The 20,629-nt window shown below is 48.3% G+C and overlaps 1 long non-coding RNA gene across 1 annotated transcript in view; it reads left to right on the top strand.

Annotated features, from left to right (window-relative positions):
- Window positions 1–20,629, top strand: part of LOC309667631 — a 71,176-nt gene that overhangs the window by 13,102 nt on the left and 37,445 nt on the right. Inside the window, exons 2-4 of the long non-coding RNA XR_014267862.1 lie at window positions 100–5,980; window positions 6,336–8,390; window positions 14,140–14,296. This is a non-coding gene — a long non-coding RNA (uncharacterized lncRNA). The remainder of the gene's footprint in view (window positions 1–99; window positions 5,981–6,335; window positions 8,391–14,139; window positions 14,297–20,629) is intronic.

Below are 20,629 nucleotides of genomic sequence, written 5' to 3'. Positions count from 1 at the left end.
ATTAATTTAAACACACCTTTGCAAATACAGTTTTTAAAAAGGAGGCTATTATTTTTTCATGTGCTTTAATATATGCTTGTGAAAATTTTTCACCTGCAGATTTAGTTCCTCGTGGACAATATCCAGCACAGAGCCTAGAGGCAGAGCCTCCTCAGACCAATTAGCCAAATCAGCCAATTCCTCGCAGAAAATCCCTGACTTCATTTTTGAACTCGAATAAGTTTCCTTGCATCCCCGTGACAACTGTCTCGCTTCTGAATCCCGATTCTTACAGAGAATCGTAAGACCTTCATCTGACCTTGTCGCCTGGGTGAAGTAAGGGGCCTCTACCTCCAGTATTTTCTAAGGACATTTCCCTCTGTCCGTGTCCGGGGCTCTCTGGAAGGAGAGGTGTGGTGCCCTGGAGGCTTTCACCCTTGTGAGCTTCAGGATGGGTGAGGGGCGTGCAGTTTTTTTATAAAGTGGGAGAAGGACGGCTGGGGTAAAAAATCGTTGAGAAATGTGAAGTACAGGTCTATTCTTAGGCAGAAAAAAATACAAATTTAAATCGAGCATCTGAAAATTAATTTCCTCAAGACTGTCAGTGCCTGAAGAGCCCCTGGAAAAATGTTCTTGTACCCCTTTTGCAGAATACTGATTTAAAAACAACTCTTGTCGGCCAACTTGGTCCCTGAGCCCTCTGTTTGTTTAGTGTTTAGAACGCGGCCACTCACCTCTCCCCAGAGTTTACTAAATCCACTTCTCTCCGTTTAGAAGAGTGTGCGCCTGGAGGACAAACCGTCCCGAGGTGAAGTTGCCCTGACGCCCGCAGGCTGCAGCTCCTGTCCCATACAGATGCCCGGCCCTGAGCTTCTGAAGACGGGATCGGCCTCAGGTAAGTCCTGTGGCGGAGCTGGTGGGCTTAATGGAGCGCCAGTCTGTCTCCATGACAACAGAACAAACGGTGTATTTTATAGAGTCAGTTTTGCTCTGGCTAAAAGAACCTCAACCTGTCCAGCACTGATTTTATACGTCTAGAAACCGAAGCCAGAGATATGGGGGGGTTGGCGTTCCCCAAATCTCACCGTTAGCAAGTGGCAGAACTGGGCTTGGAAGTTGATTCCCCAAAACCAGGGCTACCCCGGGGAAATGAAACACTGGTTGGCATCACAAAGATAAAACAAGTGGGTTCACTGACCAGACCTTTCACATTTTCCTCGCTGCCCTGGTATCTTTTAGATACAGTTGTGATTTCTTCATCTTGGAAGCCAGATGGTCATGGACCTCCCCCGGATTTTAAGAGGAATCACAGCTAGAGATGCCTGGAAGGGTTTTTTGGCCACGACTTTCCTAAGAATAGGTTTTTTAGAATTTCTATCACCTTCCAGGTGGCCGCACGGTCCCCAGGATTCCTACTGGACTTGGGCTGCAGAGGAGCCTGAAACTGAAGTCCTTCAAATCATTCCAAATTGCAGGCGCTTCAAAATAAATGTCTTTTAAAACTTGAGCAATGTTTGCCGCACCTCTGCGGCTTTTCTCGGTTAATTCAGACTTGATGGCTTATTCCCACTTTGCACCTGCTGGAAATTCCAGAGGATCAGCAGTCCAGCCATGACCAACCACCAGTTAAAGACCCCAGCCAGCTGCACTTGACTCAAACATTAGGTAGCCTTCCACGGTTCTGGGAGAGGCCAACATAAATCCCTGTGCTGAGTGGGACTCCGGAGATGGGGGGGAGCCCAGTCCTGTAGCCTCCTGGTTGGGACTCATCACCTCTCCATACCTCTGTCCGAAATGATCCTGAGCTGTGGCAGAAGTCAGCATAATGATCCAACTGAAGCTTCGTCTGTGGAGGGCGCAGACGAATCAAGTCTCTCGAGCTGGAAAAAAGCAGAGAAATGAATTACTGGTGAATTTAGGAAGAATAGAGAGTTCATCAGTGTAATCAGAAACCATTTTAGCATCCGAATTAGCAATCTCATTTCCTGAGTCCATTGGGTAATTACTTCTCTTCATTTTAGAAGTGCCTATAATAAACCCCTTAAAAAATAAATTCAAGTAACTTTGCAGAAAAATAAGAATCCAAATGGATAGGAAACTTAATTATCTAGAGTCTAAAAATATTAGAATGAGTAAGGATGTTAGAGATGCTCTGTATTCAACTATACGTCAATAAATTTTTTTTTTTTTTTTTTTTTGGCCGCACAGCGAAGCATGTGGGACCTTAGATCCCTGACCAGGAATCGAACCCACGCCCCCTGCATTGGAAGCGTGGAATCTTAGCCAATGGACTGCCAGGGAAGTCCCTCAATAAAATTTTCAAAAATAAAAGAAATAAAAAACAAAAAAAAACCCCAAAAGAAATGCTCTGTAAAATGGAGATAATATACACACCACGTAGAATTGTGCTGCAGATGAACTGTCACAATGACCATGAGGCATTTGGCCAGAGCCTTGTTTATACAACTCTGATTTCATCTAATTCAGCCTGTCATTTTATAGACGGAGGACCTGAGGCCTGGGGAAACTTCCTTGTCTATGGTCAGAAAGCTGCTGTGAGCTGACCGGGTCCTGGGCTGACACCCAATTTACAGTCCTTTCTACTTTACATGCTTCCAACACCCAGCCAGTGTAAATCAGCACATTTTGGCTTAACCCTTTAAACTCCAGAAAGCGCTGAGGGAGATAAGATTTCTCGAAGACTTCTGGTGTGTGTGTCACAAAAGTTGCTTGAGGCTGCCGGACGACTCACGTGGAAGCTTTGGTTTCCTCCTGAACCTTCTGCCTTCCTGTTGGTTACAAGCTGCTTTCACATCAGCCTGAGGCCTGATTGGAGAAGTGCTGGCTTAGGGGTATGACACATGCTTGAAACACGTATCAGGGTCCTTCTGGAAGGAGAATTGGGGAGAAGGTGGTAAAGGCTTATAAGATGGGGGATGTTTTAAAAAACAGAAGCTATGGGGCCTTCTCTCTTTTACCCCAAATTTCTAGAAATCTCACCTACAGTGGATATTTATTTTGGCCTTTCTCAGAATCATTCAAGCCCATTTTATATCAGAATTTAGAGGAGCTGGCTAAGGGGAGAATATTAATTGTGAAAGCATGGGGATGACTGGCCGGGTCCATCCTGCTGGAATTTCCACCAGGGGCTCAGTAACTGACAAGCAGAGGTAGATCACTCAATTCATATGCTATTACAACTTTGCATAATAACACATAAATCTTACAAAGTTTCTTTACCTTAAAGCCATTAAACACACTGATGATATAAATGTATTTTTCCTAAATAAAATTAGAATACTTTATTACTAATATATTCTCTTAAATTCACTCCCTTAAAAGTGGTTCATCTTTCTCCCTGTTAATTGAATTTGACTATTTTCACAGCTTTATATCCTTTCTACTCTAGTTTATATTTAGCTGCTATTTTAAAAATTCCTTTATTCCTGTATGTTAGTTATTTCTTCTTTCTTTCTTCTTTCCCCTAGTACTGTTTTAGATATAAAAACATACATTTTGGGGGGATTGGAGAAGGAAGGCTGAAAAGTGTACTTGTTCAGCCAGACTTATCCAACCATGGGCATTTATTCTTCACAACGTTCCATCCTGTCTTTTGAGATGTGTGTGTGTGTGTGTGTGTGTGTGTGTGTGTGTGTGTGTGTCTATGGTCTATATCTGTATCTATGTATAGGAAAGCTGTGATACATCGGCTTTTTTAAAAAGATGGATAAATTGTATGTATTTATAATTTTGCATTCTGCTTTTGGTTTTCGAATGTCAGCTGAGGCCTCCCTGCCTCTTTTGAGATTGGACACAATGCGCAGGAACTTCCCAGCCCCATTGCCTATGGATTTCCAAAGTTCTCCCCAACATCTCTCTGAACTTCTGGGGAGCGGGCAGAGTGGAGTTTGTGCTGTTAAGGCCTCTTCTACTTCTGGAAATTCCCTGGTGGTCCCGTGGTTAGGACTCGGCGCTTTCACCGCTGTGGGTCCTGGTTCAATCCCTGGTCAGGGAACTAAGATCCCACAAGCCATGCGGTGAGGCCAAAAGGCAAAAAAAAAAGGCCTCTTCTGCTTCTTGGCTACTCCTTTCCTTCCTGTAACTTTGTCTCCATTCACAGCCCATAAAACGCTGTCTGTTCTGTGATCAAATAGACCCAAACCTCCAGTTATAAAGGTAAGCAGGGAAGACCCTCTAAGAATGCATCCATGTTGAAATGAGTCCCCGACAGCGATCAGAGCTTCCTAGCATCGTGCTGTTGATATCGAGTCATGTGGGCGAGGAAAAAAAATGTTCCTACCATTTATTGAAACTGTGTGTGCTTACGGAGCTCCCGCCAGCCACGCTAGCTAGGTATCATAGAGACCCCAGAGACCCCTAGTGAAGACGCCTGTGAGCAGCAAATATTTTGAGGCAAAATGTTGAACTAAAACGAGGGGTGGGCAGACCATCAAGATGGGAAACTGCACCCCTGTGGCTCCGTTTCTTTCCTGTCCTAGAACTGACAGGAAAGGTGTACTATCACCAACTATGAAAATTCCTAACAGGACTGCAAATTAAAGAGATGACTTCGGTTAGCTAGAAATTATTAGGAATTTCTAAAAGACATTTGATAGAGAGAAGCAAAGTTAAGCGAGAAGCCAGTCCCCCCAACACTCCGAGGAGTGGTCTCCAAACAACCAAGTAAAGATGGTACCGGCAGTAGAAGTGGCAGCCGGCACAAGGAGTGGGTCCTGAGCCCCCATCTGGCAACTGCACATTCTACATCCACGGGTGTGTGTAAGTGCGCCAGGAGGGGTCTGGGATTGGGTGGGCTTGTCAAGTGGGACTTAAGCTATACCTTCCTTTTAAAAAACGTTTATTTTACATTGCAAACTTAAACATATAATTGCTCATTTTAAGGGGGAAATTTTCTCTGGGTTTTTAAAAAAGAAGCAATCGCATTCAGTTAAAGGGATTCAGGACAAGCTTCACGCTGGAGGCAGGATTCTCCCTACGACTTGAAGCAGAGATGACGGAAAGAGCATGCGGGAACGGGTGGAGATGGGGAGTGAGGAGCTCGTTAGGATGTGGTGAGCAAGCCGGGAACTAGATGTGTGAGGGGGCAGGGCTGCAACGTAGCCTGAGGAGGACTTGGGGGCCAGATTCGCTCGTGTTTACTGTACTCTGTGCACAAAGCAGAGTGGGAGATTTTTGAGCAGGGCAGTTACAGTGTATGACTTCTACTCTGGCACAGGTGTGTGTCCCAGGTGGGTGCAAACCGAAGCAAAGCTCTAACTGGGAGCTAGTAAAAGGCTAATGCGGACAGTTGCCTCAAATTCCCTAATGCCTCGCTCCCCGACAATGCCAACAGGAATAGGGAAGGAGGAGAGGCATTTGCAATAGACTCTGATAGTGTTTGCCCTGGGATGGAGGAAGAGAGCGGAGAATGGAGAGAGGAAGGATGGAGACGCACAGCATGGTCCAATCCTGCAGTTGCATCTGGGAGGTGAAGGCAGACATGCCCCTGAATTTAATTACCGGACAGTGGGAGGTGACCTGTGACGGAGCAATTCCAGCAGGTGGTGGGGGTCAGGGTGCAGAGCTGGGGGGAGAGTGCGTGCTGTGAGGGTCCTCGGTTGCATTGTTTAGCACCTTGGTAGTGATGGGAAGGAGAGAGAGGCCACCAGAGGGGAAAGCTGTTTTAGGAATACTCTCCTTTCTGAAAGACCCTTGCCCTCACCCACTCTCCTAGCTTCCTTCTTGTCTCACTGTGCACTCCACTCTTTTCAGAAAAGATCGAAGGCTGGGAGAGGCAGTTGGAGGGTTGGGGTCACATTGTACGTTTTCCCAAATCTGACTCCCTAGGTTACAAACTGCTCCTTGAACAACTGCCATCCGCGATGGGACCAGAGATGCCGAGATGATGGGATGGACGGGATGGGATTCTGCATTCTCAGACTTCCTCCTTCCTCCTCCCCAGGACCCCTGCTCTGAAAAATCACCCTTGGCATCAGGTACAGTGAGTCAGCTGTTCAGCGGACAAAACTACTTCAGAGCTTGAAAGTAAAATAAAATAAAAGGTTGGGTTGAGAGTTTAGGGTGGGGGAGTTCGGACTTGAGATTTCTCTCTCCAATTTATTACAACATCCAGACTAGAGTCCAGGCCCCGGGAGCTAATCACCATAATGAGAGGCACTCAACTGTTTTGTTTCTGAATAGCGTTTAACAGGGCAGCAAATTTGGAAAGCATCACTTTTTTCCTTAGGGAGTGATAAAATGACCTATTTGTTATGAGTGGATTAATGAGTACAGACTAGCTGGTAGACTCGTACAAGCAGGACACATTTTATAATAGTATGAATGTCTACACGCAGGTCTAGCGGCATCACAGGAAGAAGCAGAGGCATCCAAATGTTAGATTTTATAAAGCAGGAAGCAGGAGATCGCTCACGGCGTTTGATTTGGAACCAAAGCCGCCCACATAATGTGGCCTTGATGCGAGGTGGAATTGAAGGTTGATTTCACCACCTTCAGGACCTTCAGTCACCTGCCCGCCAAAAACCCCCAAGGAAAGGAGGCAGGTGAGAACAGCTGGGCAGCACCCTCCTCTCCAGCCAGCGTTTGGGGAAGATGTAAGGACAGAGACCGGGCTCTCTCTGCAGGTCTCGCCATCCCTCCTATAGGATGTGGGTCATAAAAGCCTGAGCTCCCTGTAGAGTGGATTTGTTTGTTTTGTTTTGTTTTGGGGCCAACAATAAGAAATACTGACATACAAATTGTACGAGGCAGAGAAGGGGGAGGCGATTCCCCACCTTCCTCTCCCCAACCCCGCCGCCCTGTCTCCGGCTGGCGGCCCCCATGGCTGAACCCAGCGGAACCCTGCTGCTACGGCGGCTTGAGAAGCACAGCCTGCAGGGTCGGCCCCCGAGAGACGGAGCAGATGGGGTGTGAGGAGCAATGCGTAGTCGACCAGCAGGCCCAGGACCGGCCCAGAGATGCGTCGCCTCATTGTTTCAGCTCATTTAGCACAGTTCAGCTACTTTGAGTTTTCGACAGGGTCTCACCCTGCCTTTCATTTCCTCCCCCCCTAGAGCTCTTCCCTCCTTTGCCGTGATTTCCTTCTATTTCTGATCCTTTCAAGATTTCTTGGTTATGAAGAAGCAAAACCGTTGTCTTCTGGGGCACAGGCTCATTTCTCAATTTCTGGGGAAAGCACTTCGTGGGAAACTAACACATGGATAGAGGCCAGTTGTGAGGCAGACAGGGCGAAAGAGCCCGTGTTGGCGTCAGCGCAGGTCGGGCTGATGCAGAGGTGGACCAGGAGATACCCGCGGAGGTGGGGGGGTGGTTAGCAGAGGAGACCTAATCAAAGCTGTGAAGGAGACGGGACTTGTCTCCCATCGGCCTTTCCTTTTTAGGAACCAGTGCTTCTTTGCTGTTCTGTCGTCCCACTGCCCTCAACCCTCTTAAACAGAAGCCCAGAGCTAAACCCAAGCAGGCTTGCAAACAAACACAAACAAACCTTTGCTTTGAGCTGAGACGAGACCATTGGTGCCTCACCGTGAATTCGGTTCCCATCCCTCTCCCAGGGGACTTGCATTGAGCGTTTCATCTCAAATTATGAAATGAAACGCCTTGTGCGCTGTTAAGGAGATGTGAGGTGCGGGGAGTCCGTGTCACCCCTTGAAGCCTATCAGCTGCTTGTGTGCAGGGCAGGTTCTGGTCGGGGGCGTGGGCAACGGAGAAGGGCAGGCAGCAAGAGGGAGGCGACGCTGACCGTCCTGGGGGCAGGCATCAGGCTGCGCTCTGGACCGAGCCTCCTGCTCTCTGGCCTCTTGGGTTTAAGTCAGAGGTCTCCTGAGCGCTGAAAAACTAGGTGGAGCAGGATATCTGTGTCAGATCAGAAAATGAGGTCAGTAAAGCCTTAGTGAGCCTCTGATGAGGTTGGAGTGGAGCTAGAAACCGGTGCCACCCAGAGCGCCTGGTGGGTTGAGTTTGTCCTGCAGACCAGAGTGGGCATGAGAGCCAAGGAGGGCAGAGGGGAAAAATAAAGGAGCTGAGTGATAAGGTTATGTGAAGAAAAACAGAAGAGAAAAACATGGCCTAATCCAAAAAGAACCCACTTACATTTTGATTTCATGTAATATACTTCCTGCTCCACAATGAGAAGTCCCATCCTCCCCCGTGCTATGTGATACCAGGCAGGGCGAAATCCCTGAGCCCTGGTCGGAACAGCTCTCAGAAAAACATCTGCGTGGATTTGCTGGCTTTCCTTAAACAAGGGCCAGCTCAGCTCCTCCAGGGCCGTGTGCAGCAAAGCTGACGACAGGCTCTGCAAGGAAAATACAAGAAGTTCTCCCTCGGTTACAAGGGGCTCTCTCCTTCCAGACCAGGCTGCAGAGAATCCTCTGGGGGTGACTGCAGTTCAGGTGAGGAGTGAGGGGCTTGAGTGGTGAAGACCTTAAACCAGACCTTGGTTTAGGCACCCAGGTCCTGCCCCCTCTTCCCCCCCTCCCCACCCCCAGACAACAGGGCCCAGCAGGTTCTTGCTACAGGATGTGGCTATGGAGGCTGGGCAGGGGGGGAAAGGTGGGCTGGGGAGTGGGGTAGGGGGGTGTCGAGTGAGACCAAGCCTGCTGCCTGGGTCATCGTTGGAACAAGGAGTAAATTCTGCTCAAGTTATGCGATAAACCAATCAATTTCTGTCTTGGGAAGTGAGAACATGTGGTGCCCCCAGTGAGGGGGCGCCTGTCAGGCCCAGACTCTGCCCTGAACCTCAGTGGGCAATGCTTTCCATGAAGACTGCTCCGCATCTCAGGTGTGGCCGTGCTGAGTCCTAGAGCTGTACAGATGGGAGGCCTTGCTGGGCTACATCCACAACACCTCAGCCCCAGAGGTGATCTGAGCATGCAGTTGAAGTCCACTAATATGATCTTGTAAAAAAGATTTCCACTGCGAGGTGAGGCTCAACTGCTGTGGCTTCTTGAGACCACGTTCTTCCGTGTGTGTGTCCAGCTCGCTCTCGTATCTATATCGGCTTCTAAAATGCTTTCTCTGCTTTAACACCTTGAGCATTTTTTTTTTTTTTTTTTTTTTTTTAGGTAAGAAGTGGATTTATTTAGAGAGAAACACACTCTACAGACAGAGTGTGGGCCATCTCAGAAATCAAGAGGCCCCAGGGTACGGGGTGGTTAGTTTTTAATGGACTGGGTAATTTCTTTTTTTTGTTGTTTTTTAACTTCCTAAATTTTATTTATTTATTTTTTATACAGCAGGTTCTTATTAGTTATGTATTTTATACATATTAGTGTATACATGTCCATCCCAATCTCCCAGTTCATCCCACCACCACCACCTAACCCCCTACTTTCCCCCCCTTGGTGTCCATACGTTTGTTCTCACAAACGTATGGACACAGATGTAGAGAACAAACGTTTGAACATTTTCTTAAATGTGACCAGTCTGAGTAGCTGGAGCAGAGGGACGGTGGAACACTCTAGATCATCCTCTCCAGTCAGTGGTGCTTCCCAGAGGACCGCCATCTCGGTGGCCTGGAGCCCTGAACCTCGGCCCAGTCCGCTTTGTCCTGAGAGCCCACGGAGCCAGCTTCTTCCCTTGGCCTGATATTATCCTCCCCTGGCGGTGAGCAAGCAAGTGTGACATTCAGAGGGCCTAGATATTGGTAATCTTGACCTAACTGGCCTTGATATGACTTAGCCACTCGTGCTTTGGAACGAAAGTGGTCCTGGTGAGAAAGCCGGGGATGGAGACTGGAGCGATACTCTGAGAACTTATCCGGTTCTGTATCTCTTGCTGGCTTAGAGGCCGGTGGATCCCAGGAACTGATCTCTCATGCTTCCTCCTAATCCCGTTTTTGAGGAACACACAAAAATGTTGGCCATGTGATTCAGCATACAAATCGCATCTTAGGTAATAATTCTAGGACATATGACTAGAAAACTAGTGATAACAAAGAAATGCCTATTAAGCATTTAACAATAGATCTTAGACGTGGCCATGAGATGGGCTTCATCCGTTGCCCTGTTTCCACCTGTCCTAAGATTTCCAGAGAGAGAGAGAGTGATTGGAAGTAAGATTATGGCTCTTAAGTGAAGGATCTACTTTTCTCTAATTGGTTAGACCTTAAAGGAAGGATTTATGTTCATATGAATTGTGCAGAAAGGAATTTTAACAAATAGAGAGGCAGTGGGAGACAACATAGACTGAGAGCATAATTCAGAGAAGAAAAGGCCTTCCAGGAAGGACTCACATACACTGCAAACTCCCCAGTCACAAGAAAGTCCTCTGTGTACTGGAGTGCCCTAGTGAGTGCATTGGATGCATTTATTCATACAGTTAGTAACTAGTCCATAGCTTGTCCTCCCATTGCTAATAACAGAGACCTGAACTGCCCTGAAGCCACACCTTGCTGGATCTCCAGGGTTTCTCAGCCTCAGCACAGTGACATTTCGGGCTGGATCGTTTATTGTTGGGGGAAGGGTGTCCTATGCATCGTAGGATGTTCAGCTGCGTCCCTGCCCCTACCCACTAGATGCCTCTGGCACCTCTCTCCCAGTCACGCAACCAAAAAGTTTTCCCGACCTTGCCCCGTTGTTCCCAGGGGACGAAATCCCTCCTCTCCCCCATGGTGAGAACCAGTGAGGTAGAGGAATGACATCTTTTTTCTCCAACGTTTCCCAACAATTAAGTTAGCTCTTTGGGGAGCCCAGAGGGACAGAAGGCATCATTCCGCATAATGCCGATCCCCAGCAGGCTGACGGAGGGAGGAGCGCGGACCACATGTGTGCCCTGAGTTAACGACTCCCGTCTGGGGGTGGAGGTGTGAAAGGTCACCGTGACAGCAGTCACGCCCACTCCCACCCCCAGCTCCTGGGTTTCCCATGAACAAACCCCATCAAGTGCTGAGTGAGCCAGATCCTGCTGAGGCTGTGAGAAAACAGGCATTCTGGATTCAGAACATTAAAACAACTCTTTGGCAACAGGCAATGACTAGAGCAGAGATGAATAATGACATGTCTCCCTAGAAGAATCCCTCTTATTTTCATAGGAATGATATCTTTGTGTGCTGAGGCAGAGGCACGGGGGAAAATGCTGTCTACATACAAAATGCTCCCCAAACATATGACGTTATCCCAAAAACTCTGGAGAGGAGGATATAACTTCAAAAACAAAACAAAACAAAAAAAAGCAAAACCCTCTTGGCTTTGTAGATAGAGCTGATACTTCCTCTATATTGAAAAAAAAATGCTTCTGTGGTCAGTCACATCTGAATGCTGTTGGGTGAGGTAACCCTGGGGTTTCCATGGAGACATGTTTTCCAGTGGTGCCTGCATCAGGACACTTCGCTGTGCTGCTTCTCATCTGCAGCTGAGCCCCTGGATGCTGAGGGAAGAAAGTCATGCCCCAAACTGAGACACACCCCAAAGGGGAAGAAAGCCGTGGCACCAGGGACACTTTCCAAACCCTTTCTCTCTGCGGACCTCAGAGTCCCATTTGTGCATAAGGAGACCGATCTGGGGACAGCAGTGGTTTCTGAGCTTGCAGTGAAGGTCAGACAGAGACGGGGTAGAGTGGAACGTGCGTGAAGACCAGGCATGTGAGTCTGACTCCGCCCACTGGTGCTCAAGTCCAAAGAGGCGCCTGCTTTGAACTCTCCCTTTGAAGTGGGAGCTGGCCCTTGCCGCCAGCATTCTGGGTTCTCCATAGTGGAGACGTTTCTGTTGCCACAAATAGATTAGAAAAGGCTTTTGACAGTAACATTTGGCTGGATTCAAGGACTCCGAAACCTCCTGGAGTAAGATTCATGAGCAGTCAGGCCGTGAGGCTAATCCACGAATGTCACGCACTTTATGGTAGGACTCAGCATGGCAGGTTTTCACAAGGAGCAATATTTATGTGACCCAGACAGGTGCCTACACAGCTTGAGATGCAACTCAGGCTCCCGTTCCTAATGGCTTTCTCTCTAAGGACCGACTCGTGTCCAGAAGAGGCTGGATCGGTCTCTGACGAGTGACGTCTCATGGCTGTTGTATCTGTTTCCAATAAGCCAAGTTTTATAGTCTGTCAGTGGACTGACTGCAGAGTTATAAAAAGTTGATCTCATAAAAGAGAAACATGAGTGGTTGACACATCACATTGTATCTGTGTCATTCTGTGCTCTGGCAGCTGCGCTGGCCCTCATTTATAGCAAAGGAGGTGACATAAAAGCAGAATAATCGGATTTCAACTATCATGGGGATTTCTCCACCCCATGGGGCTCTGAAGGGTGAGGACTATTGTGTGACTTCTGGTTTCCAAGGAAATATATTTTCCGTGCCACTGCTGAGATGTACTCAGTAAATTCCAAAAGGAATAAGGCAGAGTGGAATGGCTTCTAGCTTCTTCAGAGTGAGAACTGATAAATTTTTTGAAAGAAATAAAAACTAAAGAAAGAAAGACCACAAACTAACATTCTTGAGGCTTTCAAGACTTTACCTAAGCAAAGAATTTTTCTGAAAATATCATGGCGTCAGTTTTCACCTTATGGTATGTCTAGTTGCTGGGAGAGGTAGAGAAACAGTAGCTCCTTTTAAGAACAACTCCAGTCCTGAATATCCACCCTGCTTTGCAACCTGACCAAGACATACTTCTATCCCGGTTGCCCTGCCTCTTTTCAAAATTTTATTCCAACCAGTGTTCTAAACAGGGACGCAAGGAGAGGACCACCCATCATGTGATGCAAGACAGACCACCCATCATCAGCTGACGCAGGGACAGAATCATGACGCAGAGAAAGAGAATTACTTGTAAACCTATACGTGGATGGGAAGGTCATCAAGACCCGAGGCTACTCCAGGGACCAGTCTTCCCTCGTTGTGTCAGTTTTTATCTTCATAAAACTCTGTCTCCTGTCTCTACCAGCTGGCTTCCTCACCCTTAGCTCCCACATGGCAAATTGAACCCAGCTTTGGATGCCCCAGCTTTGACTTAACCTCAATATGCCCTTCATTTGACCTCTGCCACTGATGCCTCAGTCCCCCAACTCACCTTTTCCGGCCACCGTAGAGCTTTGGCAGCCGGTAGACTGGCTACCCCAGGTCCTTTGCTTGCTCCTTGGGCTCCAGGAACAAGAGAATTGTGCTGCCACGGCTGCCAGGCGTGTGGTAGAGCATGTTCTCTGAGAGGGGCTGTGCCCTGCCAGTAGAGATCAACCTCTTAATAAGCCATTGGCCCTCATCCCAGATCTGAAAGACATCACTCCATCCCTCCATGATTCAGCTCCAACTTTCTTTTCTGACCTTCCTTCTAGCCCAAATGAAGCACATGCTGGTCCTTGAGGACCTATCACGGACCAGGGTTCTTGGCCTCCTTAATCAATAGAAATTGATCAGAGGCCAGACAAGAAATTCAGGCAAGGCTTTATTGGGGGCTCCTGCTGCAGCAGGCGGGAGCGAGAACAAGTAACAGGTTCCCGTGTTTGCTTCCTAAGTGCGGGGGCGAGCTGGTTCCTTATACGGGGTGAGGGTAGGGGCAGGTCCAGGGGTTGGGCTGGAGGGGTGGCTGAGGTGGTCTGCCCACCCCTTTGGTGGTGTTGAGGGTGGTGGGCATGCGCAGTACCCTGCTTTTGCTCCCGGCTCTTCAGAAGTGGCAGCTGGGTTTTTGGTCTTTTTGTATCTTATTGTTCATAATTTGCCCCAGCTGCTCATGCATGCAGTTATTTTTAATCCCTTATAAGTTTCTTTGTATCCTGTTGCTCAAGCAGACATGTTTCCAGGTGCAAGCCCCACAGCAAAGGGTGCCAGGTCCCAGCCTGTCTCAGACCCTCAGCTCTCTCGCCTCTGTGGATTTTCTCCACATATGGGAAACCTGCCACAATCCCCAGCCCCAGCCATTTTTCAAGGCTCATTCTTTCTGTAAAGCTTTCTCTGATCCTGCCTGATTGAAAAAAACCCAAAAAACAAAAAACTACACTCCCCTCTAATCCCGCTAAGCATGTCTCATTGCAATGTGCTGTTGCCACACCCCAGCAGAAGGGGAGCCGATCTCTCTACCCCTTGAATCTTGGGTTTGTTTTGGCCAATGGAATATCAGCAAACATGACATATGGAGGGGCTGGAAAAGTGCTTGTGCATCAGGGCTTTTCCTCTCTCTTGCTGATAGGGACCTTTTTTCCACCAGGAGAGTGAGGCTGGACCACATCTGGAGGACAAGAGGTCCCCTCCATCCCAGCCATCCCAGATGGATGAGCAAGGCCCTCCTAGATCACCTGGCACTGCGGAGCCAGCCCCAAACAGAAGAACCGACCGGCCCATTGCAGAATCATGAGAGGCAACAGGTAGGTGTCCTCTGAGTCACTGAATTTTGGAGCGGTTGGTTATGTAGCAAAACCAAACTGATGTCCCATCCCTCTGCATCCTCCACATTGGAATCACTCTCCTTTTTTGAAGCCCCATAGTACTTTGTCAGTATCTTTTATTGGACATTTGTCACTTTCTACATTTTCTCATCATCCTTTATGGAAACACTTAACATCAGTGAGAGAATAAATTACTTGAGGGCTGAATTCATGCCTGATTCATTTTTGTATTTCACCCAGCCTCCGCTCCCACAGCATCTAACTAACCCTGACATGGAGCAAACGACCAGCAGTGTTTGTAGGGTGAATCGGTAGAGGAGGGGCAGCAGGGAGCCATGAGTGAGAACACAGATTTTAGAATTCCTGGGTGAAAACCCCAGTTCTGCTACTTACTAACGGAGTCTCCCTGGGAAAGTTATTAAGTCATTTTATTTTGCCTCCGTTTCTTCATCTGTAAAAGGAGGTAAATAGCAGAATCTACATCGTGAGGTTGTTGTAAGGATTAAGCGAATTGGCAGCTGTTATTTGTGAACTAAATAAATGAGAGGCGTCCACTGCTGCCTCTATAGTCCATCCAGCCAAGGCCACACTCAGTGTCATCTCCATTCGCCACATCCGCCAAAGGTCCTCTTTTTTTAAAAATTAAACAATCAATTAATTGATTTTTAAAACTTGAGATATAATTGACATATAATGTTATATAAGTTTAAGGTGTACAACATGTTGGTTTGATGTATTTATATGTTGAGACATGATTATCACCACAGTGTGATATGTTTCATGTTCGCATCTTAAAATTAGGTAAATGACCTCATCTTTCAAGCTCGAATTCATTTTTAGTTTTAATTTTATTTTATACAAGGTATAGACAGTTCCCTGTTCTCTGTGTTTAGAAGTATAAACAATATAAATCTGTTAATTCTGTACATAATATTTGTAATTATGATGTAACGCTGTCCTATCCTTAAAACATTTAAAATAAACCCTTTATGTGCAAAAAAAAAAAAAAAAAAAGTCTTGAGCCTCGTCTACTGAGTAACAGAATCTAACTGACGGTCAACTGGTCCAATGAGCCAGCGTAAATAGAGCTGGCTGGAGTCTGCCCGGCCTCCCCCACGCCACCCGTGCTTTGGAGCAGAGGGAAATTGAAAAGGAGATCGCCGTTAAAAGCATGGTCTTTGGAGCCATTTGGACCACGATGTGCATCCTTGCTTTATCAGGCACTGCTCAGGGGACCCTGGGAAGACGACCTATCTCTCTGAGTCCCCATTTCTTCATCTTCATTGGATGCGCAGCCGTCACTCCTCCTCCACGGCCTCCTGTTGCTACTGCTACTTCTCTCTCTGCTACAATGGCTGTGCCGTCTTGCCTGAAGGAGATGCTCAATGCCAGGGATATCTGCCAAAGGCCCCATTTTAAATTCAACCAGTTAAGGACTGCCTGGAAATACCCTCTTCGTGTCCTGTAGCTTCCGTTTTGCAAGGGCTGTTGAGTTCTGCCTCCATATGTGGTGGCCATTTGCACAGCTGTGAGACACCTCCTCCAACAAGTGCCACTTGTTACTCCGCAGTGGTAACAAGCTGTGAGCCTGGACTGGCCACACCAAATGTCAAAGGGGATAGAAGAGAGAGTGATGCTGGAGAATGTGGCTGTGCTGGACTCTTGATTTCACCTTCCAAATATCTTTTCAATCTGTCCATTCCCACAGCTGCCGCCCTAGTCCAGGCTCGTATCCTGTCTTACCTAGATAGCTGCAAATGCCTCCGTCTTACTTGAGATACCCCGAGAAAGCAGAGCCTAAAAGGACTTCTTTGCAGATTGCTCATTTAGGAGTAATCCCAGGAATCAGAAGGGAGGGACAGGCAGAGTGGGAGAAGAAGGAACGTCTATATTAGAGTGCGTAAGTGAGGTCGCCGCCGTGGGACCTAAACCCAACCTGGGACCTGAAGAGTGGGTCCTGATTGCCCATGAGGAGTGTTTATCCACCGGCTCCCATTCTCCACTGGCTGAGGGTTGCTCCTGGAAGCACAGACTCTCGTGCACATTCAGATCATTCCTACATGTGCACCAACAGCTTCCCTGGCATCGGTGTCACTGGAGAGGCCCCAGGGAAGGCAGCATTTGAGGTGAAGCCCACCTGGGAGAGTCCGCCATGGCCGTGGCCATGGCTGAATTCAAAGGGGATGCTGAACAGGTGTGGGGCAGGGCAGCTAAGGTTTCCTGTACAATCTCCTAACTGTACAGTCTCTTCCTGTACAATCTCTACCCTTATCAGTGCTCGCTCTTCTTTGCGCAGAAGCTACAGTGATTATGTTTTCAAAACGTTAAATGGATCTGTCACATATACCCTCTGAACCCCCAGGGCTTAAATCAGGTCTATGGATAAAGGTCACAATCCTGAGATGGCCTAGGGAGCCCTGCCACCTCTGCCCAGTGCTCCTGCCCACCCCCACCTCACTCTCCGGGAATGGGCCACCCTACCTCCTTGCCATCTTGTCCAAAGTGCTGTGCCCACTCTGACCACAGGGCCTTTGCACATGCCGTTCCTTCTTTCACTAGCACACCCCTGTTTGTCCTTCACCTCTCAGCTCAAGCGTTGTTTCTACAGAGGAGCCTTTTGAACCCCATCTCTGGGATGAGCCAGGGTCCTTTGTCAAGCCTGTTGGAGAACCCGACAGTCTCCTTTTAGAGGATCTGGTGGCAGCATTTACCTGGGTGGGGGCAGGGGGACGGTAGCTGGAGGGGAAGTCTGGGAGAACAACTGACTTCTCGCTGCATAGCCTTTGGGACCTTTGGAAATTTATGCCCTGTTCTCATGTTACCAACTAAACTATTAGGTAATTAAACCTAAATCAGAGCAATAAGACAACTGCAAAAATCCTAATTAATTGGCCAACTGATCGTCCTGGTTACTGTGTCTGGACGGCTGCTGCTTCGGGACCCTGCCTGTCCCAGGGCCTCCTCTTCCCCTGAGCCCGCTCACTGCCAAGCTGCATCTGAATGCCGTGGGACATGTCTTATTCTCTTCCGGAGATGAGATGGGTCGGGAGAATGTATCTTCCTGGTTCCTTGAGTGTATGTTGTGCCCTTTATTCAAGATTTGTGCTCCCCCGACTTCCTGAAGGGCTTACGCTGGCTGAGAGCCTGGGATGCCGTGTGGGGAGAAATGTTTGAGCATCACACTTCCAGGACTCTCTCCGAGAAGCAGATGGAGATGTTTCAGTCACCTGATTTGAACAGATCACAAAACTTAGGCAATAAGTTTGACTTTTAAACTCTCTGGCAACCAAGGCTGAAAAAAGGGGAGCAAAGTTCTTGGCTTTGGAAAAATTTCATCCAGGAATGTGTCTAAGTTTCAGAGGTTCAGGAACAGCTGCTAATTTTTGAACTTTCTCTCCAAAGACTCAGACTGCCTTCCCTAAGCACAGGCCCTTCCTTCTTTTTAACGGCTTGATTGAGGTTTAGTTGATACACAATAAACTGCACGTATTAATGAATACAGTTTGATGAGTTTGGACACATGTGAACACCTGTGACGCCATCACCCTGTTTTCAGAGTAGTCGACATAGCATCACCTCCGCAGGTGTCCTTGTGTCCCTCTGTTTGATGGTTGTGTAATGTAGTGACAACACTTAACGTGAGACCTACTCTCTTAAGAAATTTTTTTTTAATTAATTAATTAATTTATTTTTGGCTGTGTTGGGTTTTCGTTTCTGTGCGAGGGCTTTCTCTAGTTGCGGCAAGCGGGGGCCACTCTTCATCGCGGTGCGCGGGCCTCTCACTGTCGTGGCCTCTCTTGTTGCGGAGCACAGGCTCCAGACGCGCAGGCTCAGTGGCTGTGGCTCATGGGCCCAGTTGCTCCACGGCATGTGGGATCTTCCCGGACCAGGGCTCGAACGCGTGTCCCCTGCATTGGCTGGCAGACTCTCAACCACTGCACCACCAGGGAAGCCCCAAGAAATTTTTAAGTGTACAACACAGTATTGTTGACTATAAGCCCTACACGGTACAGCAGATCTCCAGAACTAATTCATCTTGCGTAACTAAAACTTTATACCGGGCAGCCACTCCCCACTTCGCCCCTCCCCCCCGCCCAGTAACCACTGTTCTACCCTCTGCTTCTACGTCTATTTGAGATTCTCATATAAGGGGCATCATGCGGTATATGCCCTTCTGTGTTTGGCTTTTTTCACCGAGTACACTATCCTCTAGTTTCAACCATGTTGTCACAAATGGCACTCAATGTCCATCAACAGATGGGTGGGTAAAGAAAACATGAAATGTACATACAGGGGAATATTACTCAGCCTTTAAAAAGAAGGGAAGCAGTACTTCCCTGGTGGTCCAGTGGTTAAGACGCCACGCCTCCACTGCAGGGGGCACAGGTTCGATCCCTGGTTGGGGAACTAAGATCCCACGTGCCGCATGGTGTGGCCAAAAAAGAAAAGAAAGAGAAAAGAAGAAGAAAGAGGGGAAGCAGTCCCTCTCTTCTTCATTCATCCTTTTTTAAAAATTTAATTTACTTTTTATTTTATATTGTAGTATAGTTGATCTTCATGAATCCATGGTTTTAAGCTCTCACCCCTCAAAACATGCCTCCTCTGACTCTCCTGTGCCTCGGTTCTCTCTCTCTCCCCCTTGTCCTCTCCCCACTCTTGCTTCTCCCCCTTGTCTCCCCACCCCCTAACTCTGCCTCCCTGCCCTTTCACACACCCATCCATAAGCTTCCTGTTCCTTCAGTTTTCACCATCTGAAGTGCTTCCTGCAACATGCAAGACTTGAAAGGGAACAGACAGGACTCAGCTGTCACTGAACTTCCCTTCCCAGCCCTTTCCCCAAGGGCTTCAGAATACTTCAGGCCCAGTGCAGCTCTCTCCTTCTGTAGATGCACCACTGCCATCCCTCATAATGTTACTGACCAGAGTTCTTGGCGTTCCCCAATCAATAGAAATTGATCAGAGGCCAGACAAGAAATTCAGGCCAGGCTTTATTGGGGCCCCTGCTGCAGCAGCGTGAAGCGAGAACAGACAACAGGTTCCCTTGCTTGCTCGCTCCCTGAGGGGGGAGGGGGGGGCGGTTGGCGAGCTGGTTCCTTACATGGGGTGAGGGTAGGGGTGTGTCCAGGGCTCGGCTGGAGGGGTGGCTTGGGCGTTTTGCCCACCCCCTCTGGTGGTGTTGTGTGCAGGGGGCATGCGCAGTTCCCCACATTTGCTCCCAACACCCTGTTTTCGCTCCAGGCTCTTCAAAAGTGGCAGTTGGGTTTTTTGGTCTCTTTATATCTTTTGGGGCCAGAATTCATCCCAACTGCACATGCACGCAGTTATTTTTAGTCCCGTAGAGTTTCTGTGTATTTTGTTGCTCCAGGAGAGGTGTGTCCAGGTGCAAACACTGCAGCAAAGGGTCCCAGGTCCCAGCCTGTCTCAATAAGAGCCGGAGAGCAACTTCCCCTTGGGCTTCTTGGGGAAGGGGAGGCATCCACCCCGTCTGCCTCCCCGCTCCCCGCTGTGCTGTCAGGCACCTCCCAGCCAGGTGCACCCGAGGCCCAAAGCCAACACCAAGTTCCCTGCTGGGCCGGGCAAGTGAAGTGTCGCCCCCACTCTCCTGCACCCTGGCCTCAGACAGCTGCTCCCCACCAGGAACACGTGATTGATGGAACCTCTCCAGAGAAATCCGCCTCGGCCCGCGCTGTAGGCAGAGCTGCTAACGATCACAGTTTAAATGACTTTGCCAACAACAGAGCACAAAGATCTTTAAAAGAGAGTCATCCCTTGTCTATCAGAAGAGCAGAGCCAGTTGTTAATACTTTATTACAGTTTATCTCCAGAGATGGGGGTGGAGAAGGGAGGCCTGGGGAGTTATTTCCATGTGTAGATAGACTCAGGCCTGACGTTTGTATGTCACCCGTGGCCAGAGTTCCTTTTTCTTTTTACTCCAGAGAGGAGAAATAAAACTGAATCTGCCCACTTAACAGCTCAAGGCATCTCATGCTGTTCAACAGCAGATGGCACTGGGATGCCTTGGAGCTGTCCTCGTTACCAGGGATCTCTGTGCAATGGGCACAGCCCCAGCAGCCTTTCTGCCCCACGTGGCCAGGCACATGAGCGCTTTTTTGGGATCCTTCCCAAATCAGTCTGGGACCAAAGGATATCAGCTGGTGCCCCCAAATCAAAACACTGTCTTCCACCATTTTTCTTCTTCTCATTTGGATGTCTTTGGAATTTGTGTCTGAGAGGAGCGTCCTGGGACGTTTATAGGTGAGGCTTGTGGTTTGTGAGCTGGGGGAGAGAAGGGGAGAGGAGGAGGAGGGGATG

This window comes from Balaenoptera physalus (assembly GCF_965194825.1).
Source record: "Balaenoptera physalus genome assembly, chromosome: 10".
Taxonomy (NCBI): domain Eukaryota; kingdom Metazoa; phylum Chordata; class Mammalia; order Artiodactyla; family Balaenopteridae; genus Balaenoptera; species Balaenoptera physalus.
The sequence above is the reverse complement of the archived record's forward strand: the minus strand, read 5'-3'. Positions and strand labels throughout refer to the sequence as shown.